The sequence below is a fragment of the Belonocnema kinseyi genome, chromosome 10, assembly GCF_010883055.1.
Source record: "Belonocnema kinseyi isolate 2016_QV_RU_SX_M_011 chromosome 10, B_treatae_v1, whole genome shotgun sequence".
Taxonomy (NCBI): Eukaryota; Metazoa; Arthropoda; class Insecta; order Hymenoptera; family Cynipidae; genus Belonocnema; species Belonocnema kinseyi.
Genome location: NC_046666.1, coordinates 30,052,115 through 30,061,603, shown reverse-complemented (window position 1 = coordinate 30,061,603; position 9,489 = coordinate 30,052,115). Strand labels below are relative to the sequence as shown.

Here is a 9,489-nt window from a genome sequence, read left to right as displayed (position 1 = left end):
TTAACCGCTTTGAAAAGAATCAAAAGTCATGTAAAATTTATAAAGATTTCAACAAAGTTTAAACAAAATGTCAATATTTAAAGAATTTGAATAAAAATTGTGAAGCTTTTAAAGAATTTCTGGTACTATTCAAGGGTTTGAAAGAAAAATGAAATTCATTTCAAACATGTTTAATTGCAACTGTTTTAATCATACAGATTTTTTTTTAGAAAAAGAATTTAAATCAAATTTAAAGATATTTTAAGCGTTCAGATTTTTTGGAAAATACTTAAAAATAATAAAAAATTTATTGTAGACTTTTGGGGGTTTAGACAAACAATTTAAAACTGTTGAGGAATTTTTTAAAATTACAACTTAGAATGCACAAATCAAAAATTCTGAAATAATATTATTCCCCAAACTATTTATTATTAAGATAGTTTAAATAATAAATTTCATTTTTTAAATGATGAAAAAAAATTAGGTAAAATTGGAGTCATTTCAAAAGCTGCTTAGAAATTCTACAAGTTTTAAAGATATTACAAATATGTTAAATTTTGAAACGATTTCCTAAAATTTATAATTAGAATTTTTCCTAGAACTTGCTTAAATCTTGTAAAATAAAAAATCTTTCGCAAAAGTTTATAGAATCTTTTCCCAAGTATCTGAATTTTCCAAAAATTTTCGAAAAATTATATTTATATAACAAAAAAAAAACTGATTATACTTTCCAAAGATCGAATTTAAGGTAGATTTAAGGGCTTGAAAACGTTTTGCAAAGCAATAACATTTAAACATATAAATTTTTAATCGAGAATTATTTTTCCCTGTAAATTAAAAAATTACAAGCGCGCGACGCGCGCAATTGATGCCACTAGTGACAGGAAAAGCTAGTACCGGATCAGTATCCGTATCTCAGTATCAACAATACCGCCGTAAGAATAAGAGCAGTAAAGTGTCTGCTGAGAGAATTCTTAAATCAAGGTTAGAAAATAAAATAAGATTTCTTTCTTATCAAAAGATTTCTTAATATTAAAATTTTTTTATCGTCAAATTCAAAATTGTTTTTTAAAAAGTTATTTTAAAAAATCAGGTTTTTTAACCTGTTTTGCTCTATATGTATTTATTAGTTATATAAATTATATTTTTCTTATATGTATATTTAAAACTATAAACAGAACACTTAATGAGACAAATAATTTAATAGAGAGTGAGTGAGAGAGAAGTTGCAGGTCAATGACAAGAATGAGAGATAATCGTTATCATATCATTATTTCACACTAAATTGAGTCAACGGATTACTTATGCTGGTTTTTTTTTTATTTATCGTAACAATTTTTAAATGACTGACAAAAATAATATTTGTTCTTCTGGTTCTAATTAATTTTTTTTATAATCATTTAGTTAAACAAGTATCTTTTAAATTCAGTTAATTCGAAAAAGACAATAAGTATATTATTTTTTAAATATGTTTAGCAAAATTAAAATCATTTAATTTTGATATTTTTTCAAACATTTATTTTAGTAGAGATTCAATTTATAATTTTTCCTGGAGTTAAAAATATTTGTTTTAATCTATCTTTAATTAATGTGTTTATCTTTTGTACCACATAAGAGTTCTGCTTAGAAATTAATGTTTTACAGTCAATAAGCATAAAGTTCATTCAGGTTTGTATCAAGAATATTAATTTTCTACCAAAAAGTACGCGTTTAAAAAAAAATATGAATTTTGAACAAAATATTTGCATTTTCATCTAAGAAATAAATTTTTTAACCAAATAGTTGAATTTTATAGCAAAAAACATAAAGGTTTGATAAAAAATGGAAAAGGATATATTTTTTAGTTAAAAAAATTAACTTGAAATTGAAGAGATAAATTTTTATACATAGAAGACTAGTTAATAAGAAGAAATTTAAATTTTTAAGAAAGACACATTTTTCAGTCAAGAGAAAAAAAGAAAGAAAGAAATAAATTTTCCACAAGGAAAGATTTTTCAGTCAGTCAAAAAGGAAAGAAAATTGAACCAAGTAATTAAATTTTCAACTAAACAAGATACATCTTTAACAAAAAGTACAATAACAAAAATTTTAAACAAAAATAATAAATCTCCAACCATACAAAAAATTTTACACGAAAAAAAATGAATTCTCAGTAGATTTTAATTTAAAGAAAACAAAAAACAGTTTAAGTCATCCCGAGAAAAGGAATTAGAAAAAAGTAAAATGCTTAGCCAAAAAGACTAATTTGCAAAGAAAAAATTTTAACTTTCAACTAAAAATTATTCTTCCCGAAAAATTGTTTAATTCTCCATAAAGTAGTTTTATTTAAAAAAAATTAGGTTTAAACAAAAAAAAATAATGTTTTTTCAAGAAGAATAATTTTCTACCGAAGAAAAGGAATTTTCTACTAAATATACAAAATATACTACCAATTAGTTGAAGTTTCAGTTAAATTGTTAAATTTTTAGGTTCCAAATATAAACTTTCCATAAAAACTGTAATGGTTAAACTCTAGTTTCAGAAATTAATTTACAATGAAAAAAAAACAACAACAAATTTGCAACAAAATAGTAAAGGATTGGACAAACCTGAGGAATTTTCAACTTGAATGAAGAATGTTGAAATGAAACAGTTAAATTTGTAGTTCGAAAATGAATTTTTATCGAAAACGAAAGATTTAAAAAATAGCAAAATTCTGTATAAAAGAGATGAATTTGCAACTAAAATCAATCTTCGACAATGACAATTTTTTAAAAATGGTTGGTATTGTTAAAAAGTACATTAAATTGTAACAAAAAGCTATTAATTTCTATCGAAAAATTCAATAAGAGATTAACAGTAGATCTTAATTAAAAATAAAAAACAGTTGAAAAACAGTCAACCAAAAACAAAACAAATTTTTAGCAAAATAGCCGAATCTTTAAAGAAAAAGACGAGCTTTCAAACAAAAAGGAATTTTTTTATTTTCAACAAAGCATATTATAATTATTCCATTTATAACTTATAAATATATAATTTTTCAATCTAAAAGCATTAATTTTGAACAAAATGTTTTTCTATTCGGAAAAGTATATTATTTTTTAAAGAAGTAGTTAAATTTTAACCAAAAATATGAATTTTGAATGGCGCGGATAAAGTTTTTACCTAAAACTGAATTTTTACCTATCAAAGATAAATTTTCAAACAAACAGTTTAATTTTATAATAAAAAACACAACATTTCTAACCATGAATTTGCAATGAAAAGAACTAAATTTTTTCCAACGACAACAATTTTTCAGGCAGTCGCGAAAGAAAATAAAAATGTCACCAATTATTGAATTTTCATGTCAAAAGAGATTAATTTTTAACACAACAAAATTTATAAAAAAAGAGAATAATCTTCAACTGAAATGATGAATCTTCACCTAAAAATATGTTTGAAAAATCGAGTTTAAATCTTAACCAGCAAGTAGTTGAAAATACAAATAAACAATATACATTTTCACCATCAAATGGAACATTTGAATTTTTGGTTAAATTTTTGTATCCTCATTATTTATTAATCATAATTTTTAATTATTATATTAATTATAATTATGAATTATTAACTTGCTCTCGCTAGTTTGAGCACGCCCAGGGTACTTAAACGTTGGCTCTCATGCTTCGCGCTCGATAATATATTTGTCACTCGCTTCGCGCTGGATTATGTATTTACCTTGCGCATATTTTTGGCTGAAAAGCTTTTGTCTATTAATTTTTCTTCGTACCTTGTGTCGTTTTTCAAAACATTCAATTTTATTTGATAGAAATTTTTTCATTTAAAGAAAGACTACCCATCCTCTCAAAAAAAGATTTAGTACCCATTTGTGGCTCTTGTTGGAAAGAGCAACTTTTGTGTATTCATTTTTTTACAGCTGGCGTCGTTTGTCAAAAAATTAATTATATGTTTCAGGATTAAAACCAAAACTGCGCTTTTCCACAAAAAAATAATTCATAAAAAACTTGTAGCTTTGTATAATTATTTTTTTCCGTAGCTTGTGTCTTGTCCATAAATTCATTTTTTTATTTTTGAAGTAATTTTTTACAAATAAAACAAAAACTACACATCTTAGCACAAAATGATAAGTAACAAATTTCTAACTCTTTTTTGGATAAACAAATTTTTTTTCGTAGCTTGTGTCGTTTGTCCAAAAATCTCATTTTCTTATTTTTGACGTTGTTTTCTAACGAATTAAAAAGAACAACTTCTCCCATAAAATAGGGACCCATAAAAAATTTGCAGACCTTTTTTGGATGAGTAATTTTTGTAATATCATATTTTTTCGTATCTCGCATAGTTTGATGGCAAAATGGAATTTTTGATTTAGTATTATTTTTTCACAATACAAATTTGAATTTTGGATTTTTCGTAAAAAATCAAAAAGTTGTTTTTTCATCATTGTTTTGTTTCTTTCATTTTGAAAATACCATAACTTCTGTTTTCTACACTAAAAGAGAGTACTGGAGGTCAATCTAATGAAATAATTTTTTAAAGAGTTATCCTGCTTACAGCCAGATGTACATTCAAAACGTGGACATATTACAAAAACCGAATCGGGGGCGGGGGGGGGGGCATTTCACAAAAATTTAACACCTTCTATGATGAGAATGTGAAAAGAAATTTTTAACAAAAGAGTTCAATATTCAATCAAAGAGAAAAAGTTTCAAAGTATGGCAAGTGAGGGGAAACGAGGACAGGGGAATTAAGAGCAGGGGAGAAAAAGTGTATAAGAAAAGTCAAATAAAATGAGGGGTGGGGAAGTAAGGGAAATTTATAAAAATGAGGGATGGGGAAGTTGGGAAAGTGAAAGAAAATGAGGGGAGGGCGAGTATAAAATATGAGGGGAATATGGGGAGGCGAAATATGGGAAATGAGATGGAATGATGGAAGAGGAATGATGTCGGTTAGGAAACTTAGGAGAGGGAGATGTAGTAGAGGAGGAAGTTCAAAATATTGGGCGTAGGGTCCTTCAAAATCCCGCCATTCTTGTAAATAATTTTATTTCAGGTACTGAAAATAATACCTAAAATATAAGTTTTTGTCATACCCAGTAGGCACAAAATTTGGCGACGTCTTTACGACATCGCTACCACATCTTTACGACAACCTTACGACATCCTATGTCCATGTCGTTTCGGCGTCTTTGCGATATCGTAAACACATCGTCAGATCATACGACTCATTTACGATATCGTAAAGATACCTTAACGACATGGACACAGTACGTCGTAAAGTTGTCGCAACGATGTCGTAAAGACGTCGCCAAATTTTGTACCCAATAGGTAGGCCGTAGAATTCTTTACTTAAGGTACAGCACAGTGATCCCAGATCTGAAACGAGACGTGGTTCAATACAATCACAGGTATATGTCCGTGTGAATAGAGTATGAGACGATATAAATAACTGGGTTGCGCGCGCAAACCATTTCTCCTCTTCTGAATTTTAAAACTCGAAGGTGCACGATTGCGAGTCGGAAAACTTCGGCGGTTCTATTCATATCTCAATCCGCTTTCAAATAAAATCAAGAAATTGGTATTTAAGTATTTCCAGGTTTCAATTTGGAGGTTATGTTTTTTCAGATGTAGAATATTATATTAATAATATTATATATATTATTTAAGTTAATATTATAATTATATTATATTATATCATATTATAAAAGTGTTCTTTTTATTTTTTGGTCTGCATTTCAAAGAAATTCAAGAAATTGTCGATTTTCATGATTTGAATACTTCGCGCGTCTCTTTATATGCGCATATTTTGAGATTACGTTATTTCAAGTATAAAATATAAATGATATAGATATTAATACTATTATATACATATAAATATATACATATGTTATTAATTATAATATTATAATTATCTTATATTATAGTAATATTATTTAAATCTTGATCCGCATTTGAAAGAGATTAAAGAAATTTGCGTCGTTACGACATCTTTACGACAACTTTACGACATCCTATGTCCATGTCGTTAAGGTGTCTTTACGATATCGTAAATAAGTCGTATGATCTGACGATGTCTTTATGTAATCGCAAAGACACCTTAACGACATGGACATAGGATGTCGCAAAGATGTCGTAATGATGTCGTAACGATGTCGTAAAGACGTCGACAAATTTTTTGCCAACTGGGTTGTTGAAAGTACATTCCTAAAACGGACAATTAATCTAGACCATTTCTAGTTACAAATTTACCTTTTTAAGTTAAAAATTTAACTATTTGGTTAAAAAATTTATCTTTTTTATTTAAAATTCAACTTTCTGGTTGAAAAATCATGTATTTTGTTAAAAATATCGTCTTTATTTATAAAAAAGAAATTGTTTTATGGAAAGTTTATACTTTTGGGTTAAAAATTAAATTTTTCAGTTGAAATATCAACTGTAAATATTTTTTGGTTCCAAAGTATATGATTTTGTTGTGAATATCGTTAAAAATTAAAATCATATTTCTTGGGTGGAAAATTCGATTATTCACTTAAAGTTGAACTACTTAGTAGAAACATTAATTTTTTCTTTTTAAGGATTCATAATTATAGTTGAAAATTCAAATATTTGCCTTTAAATTAACTTTTGTTGTTAAAAATGTTACTGTTTTGTAAAAAATGCATCGCTTGGGCGTTAAAAGTCAACAATTTGATAAAACGCTAAACTATTTGGTCGACAATTAAAATTTTGGTTGAAAAATCATACTTTTGGGTTGAAAATTCAGTTTTTTTGTAGATAATACTCTTTTTGAGTTTAAAATTAAATAAATAAATTTACGAGGATAAATAATTTCACTAAGAGTGGAACTAATTTGTAAAAAACAAACGTTTTTTTAACAAGGTTTTATTATTACGGCTGAAAATTGAACTCTTTGATTGAAAACTAATTTTTTTCGCTTAAAAATTTCAAATTTTTGTAGATAATTCATTTTTTCTGTTAAACATTATTTCTCTTTATCTGAAAATGTAACTATTCTAGGATTTATTAAAAATTAATCGTTTATATCGGTTATGTTGGAAAATCGTTTCTTTTTTATAGAACATTAATTCTCTTGGTCGAAAATTCACCTTTTGCCTTTAATATTTAACAATTTTGTTGAAAATTCGTTTTTTTTTCTTGTTCAAATCAATTTTTTATCACAGTTTTTATCTGGAAATTGAACTATTCCATTTTTGGTTGAAGCTCTATCCTGTACATTGTATAGTTAAAACACCAATTATTTGATAGAAAATTAATTTATTTTGCTAAAAAGTAAACTTTTTAGTTGAAAAGTCATATATTTTGTTAATACTATTTTTTCCTAAAATAAAATAAACTGAAAAATAAAAAAATTGCTTTAAAATCGTCCTGATTCTTTTTTTTTATTTTTAAAATCTTTTCAAATATTGACTTAAAATTAATTTTTCAAAATAAAAAATATTTTCAATTTTCTTAGCAATTACAGTAATTTTTGTTATTCTTTTAAAATCTTTTACAATTCTCAAAAAGCTTAATTTATTCAAAATCTGCAAAAATCCACATCGTGTTTCGAATTATTTGAAATAATTTCAAGTTTTACATTAATTTTGAATCTTTTTTTAAATTAAAATTGTAGAGTTCAAATTGAAAATTTAGCTCATTACAATTTTAACAATTATTTCGAACCATTCTGTTTAAATTTGTATAGTTTTTAATATGTGTTTATAATGGCTTGTTTGAAATGAATGGTCAAATATTGCTTATAATTAACGGAATTTTATTTTTTTAATAAAAAAATTTCAAATTGAATAGGCTAAAAATACAATTTTTTTAGACTGAAATACTATTTGAAGTTATAATTGAAAATAATTGTGTAAACTAATATCTAATGATTCTTTAATTATGAAGGGATTCAAGAATCATCTTGTAAAATCAATTATTTTTTAATTTTTAATACCTTAAGTTCATTTGAAAAAAAATTATTTTGAAATTCTTTCGATTTAAAAAAATCATAATCGCAAAAGTTAAAAATTGGTCTGAACATTTAAAAAAAAAATTAAAATCGAACTTATTTTAAATTTGTGAATAATTTCTTTACAAAAAAAAAGAAAGATAATTGGATAGATTGGACGGTGATTGGATAGATTTTTCTGATAAAAAATTGTAGAAAAAATCTACTTAACAAAATATATGAATTTTCAACTAAAAAGTTTACTTTTTAGAAAAATAAATTAATTTTCTATCAAATAATTGGTGTTTTAACTAATACAATGTACAGGATAGAGCTTCAACCAAAAACGGAATAGTTCAATTTCCAGATAAAAACTGTGAAAAAAATTGATTTTAACAAGAAAAAAAAACGAAGTTTCAACAAAATTGTTAAATTTTAAAGGCAAAAGGTGAATTTTCGACCAAGAGGATTAATGTTATATACAAAAAAAAAACGATTTTCCAACTTAATCAATATACACGATTAATTTTTTATCAATCCTAGAATAGTTACATTTTACGATAAAGAAAAATAATTTTTAACAGAAAAAATAAATTTTCAACAAAGTTGTTAAATTGTCAACTAAGAAGATGAATTTTTGGCCAAGAAAATTAATGGTCTGCAAAAAAAGACCAATTGTAAACAAAATACATGAATTTTCAACGAAATTATTTAATTTTAAAGTCAACAAAATTAATTATCTGCAAAAAGTTGAGTTTTTTTCAGCGAAAAATATGAGTTTTCAATAAAAGAGTTCAATTTTTGAACATAATTATAAAATCTTGTTAAAAAAAAAAACGTTTATTTTTAACAAAGTAGTTCAACTCTTAGTGAAATAATCGAATCTTAAACCTAAGAAAATGATAGTTGATAAATCAACCAAACAATTGCACTTTTAACCAAAAATGATAAATTTTCAACCAAAAAGATTAAATTTCTACCAAACAAGGTCTATTTCCAACAAAATACATGAAATTTCAACGAAATTATTTAATTTTAAAGTAAAAAGAGTATTATCTACAAAAAAGCTGAATTTTCAACTCAAAAATATGGTTTTTTAACAAAAATTTTAATTGTCGACCAAATAGTTTAACTTTCTATCAAATTGTTCACTTTTAACGTCCAAAAGATGCATTTTTTACAAAGCAGTAAAATTTGTAACAAAAAAGTTCATTTATGGCAAATAGTTGAATTTTCAACTATAATTATGAATCCTTAATAAGAAGAAATTAATTTTTTATTAAGTAGTTCAACTTTAAGTGAATAAACGAATTTTCCACCCAAAAAATATGATTTTAATTTTTAACAATATTCTCAACAAAATCATAGACTTTGCAACCAAAAAATATTTACAGTGGATATTTTAACCGAAGAATTAAATTTTTTACGAAAAAGTATGAACTTTCCATAAAACAATTTCATTTCTACAAAAACAGACGAATTTTCAACAAAAAATTTGATTTTTCAACCAAAAAGTTGAACTTTTAACTAAAAAAGATACATTTTCAACAAAATAATGAATTCTAATATTATCATCAATAATATATG

The 9,489-nt window shown here is 24.9% G+C and overlaps 1 protein-coding gene across 1 annotated transcript in view; it reads left to right on the top strand.

Moving 5' to 3' along the window:
* The first annotated feature begins 877 nt into the window (after positions 1-877).
* Positions 878-9,489, top strand: part of LOC117182017 — a 15,306-nt gene continuing 6,694 nt past the window's right edge. The window contains exon 1 of the mRNA XM_033375036.1: positions 878-963. The gene's annotated coding sequence lies outside the window, so the exon portion shown is untranslated. The remainder of the gene's footprint in view (positions 964-9,489) is intronic.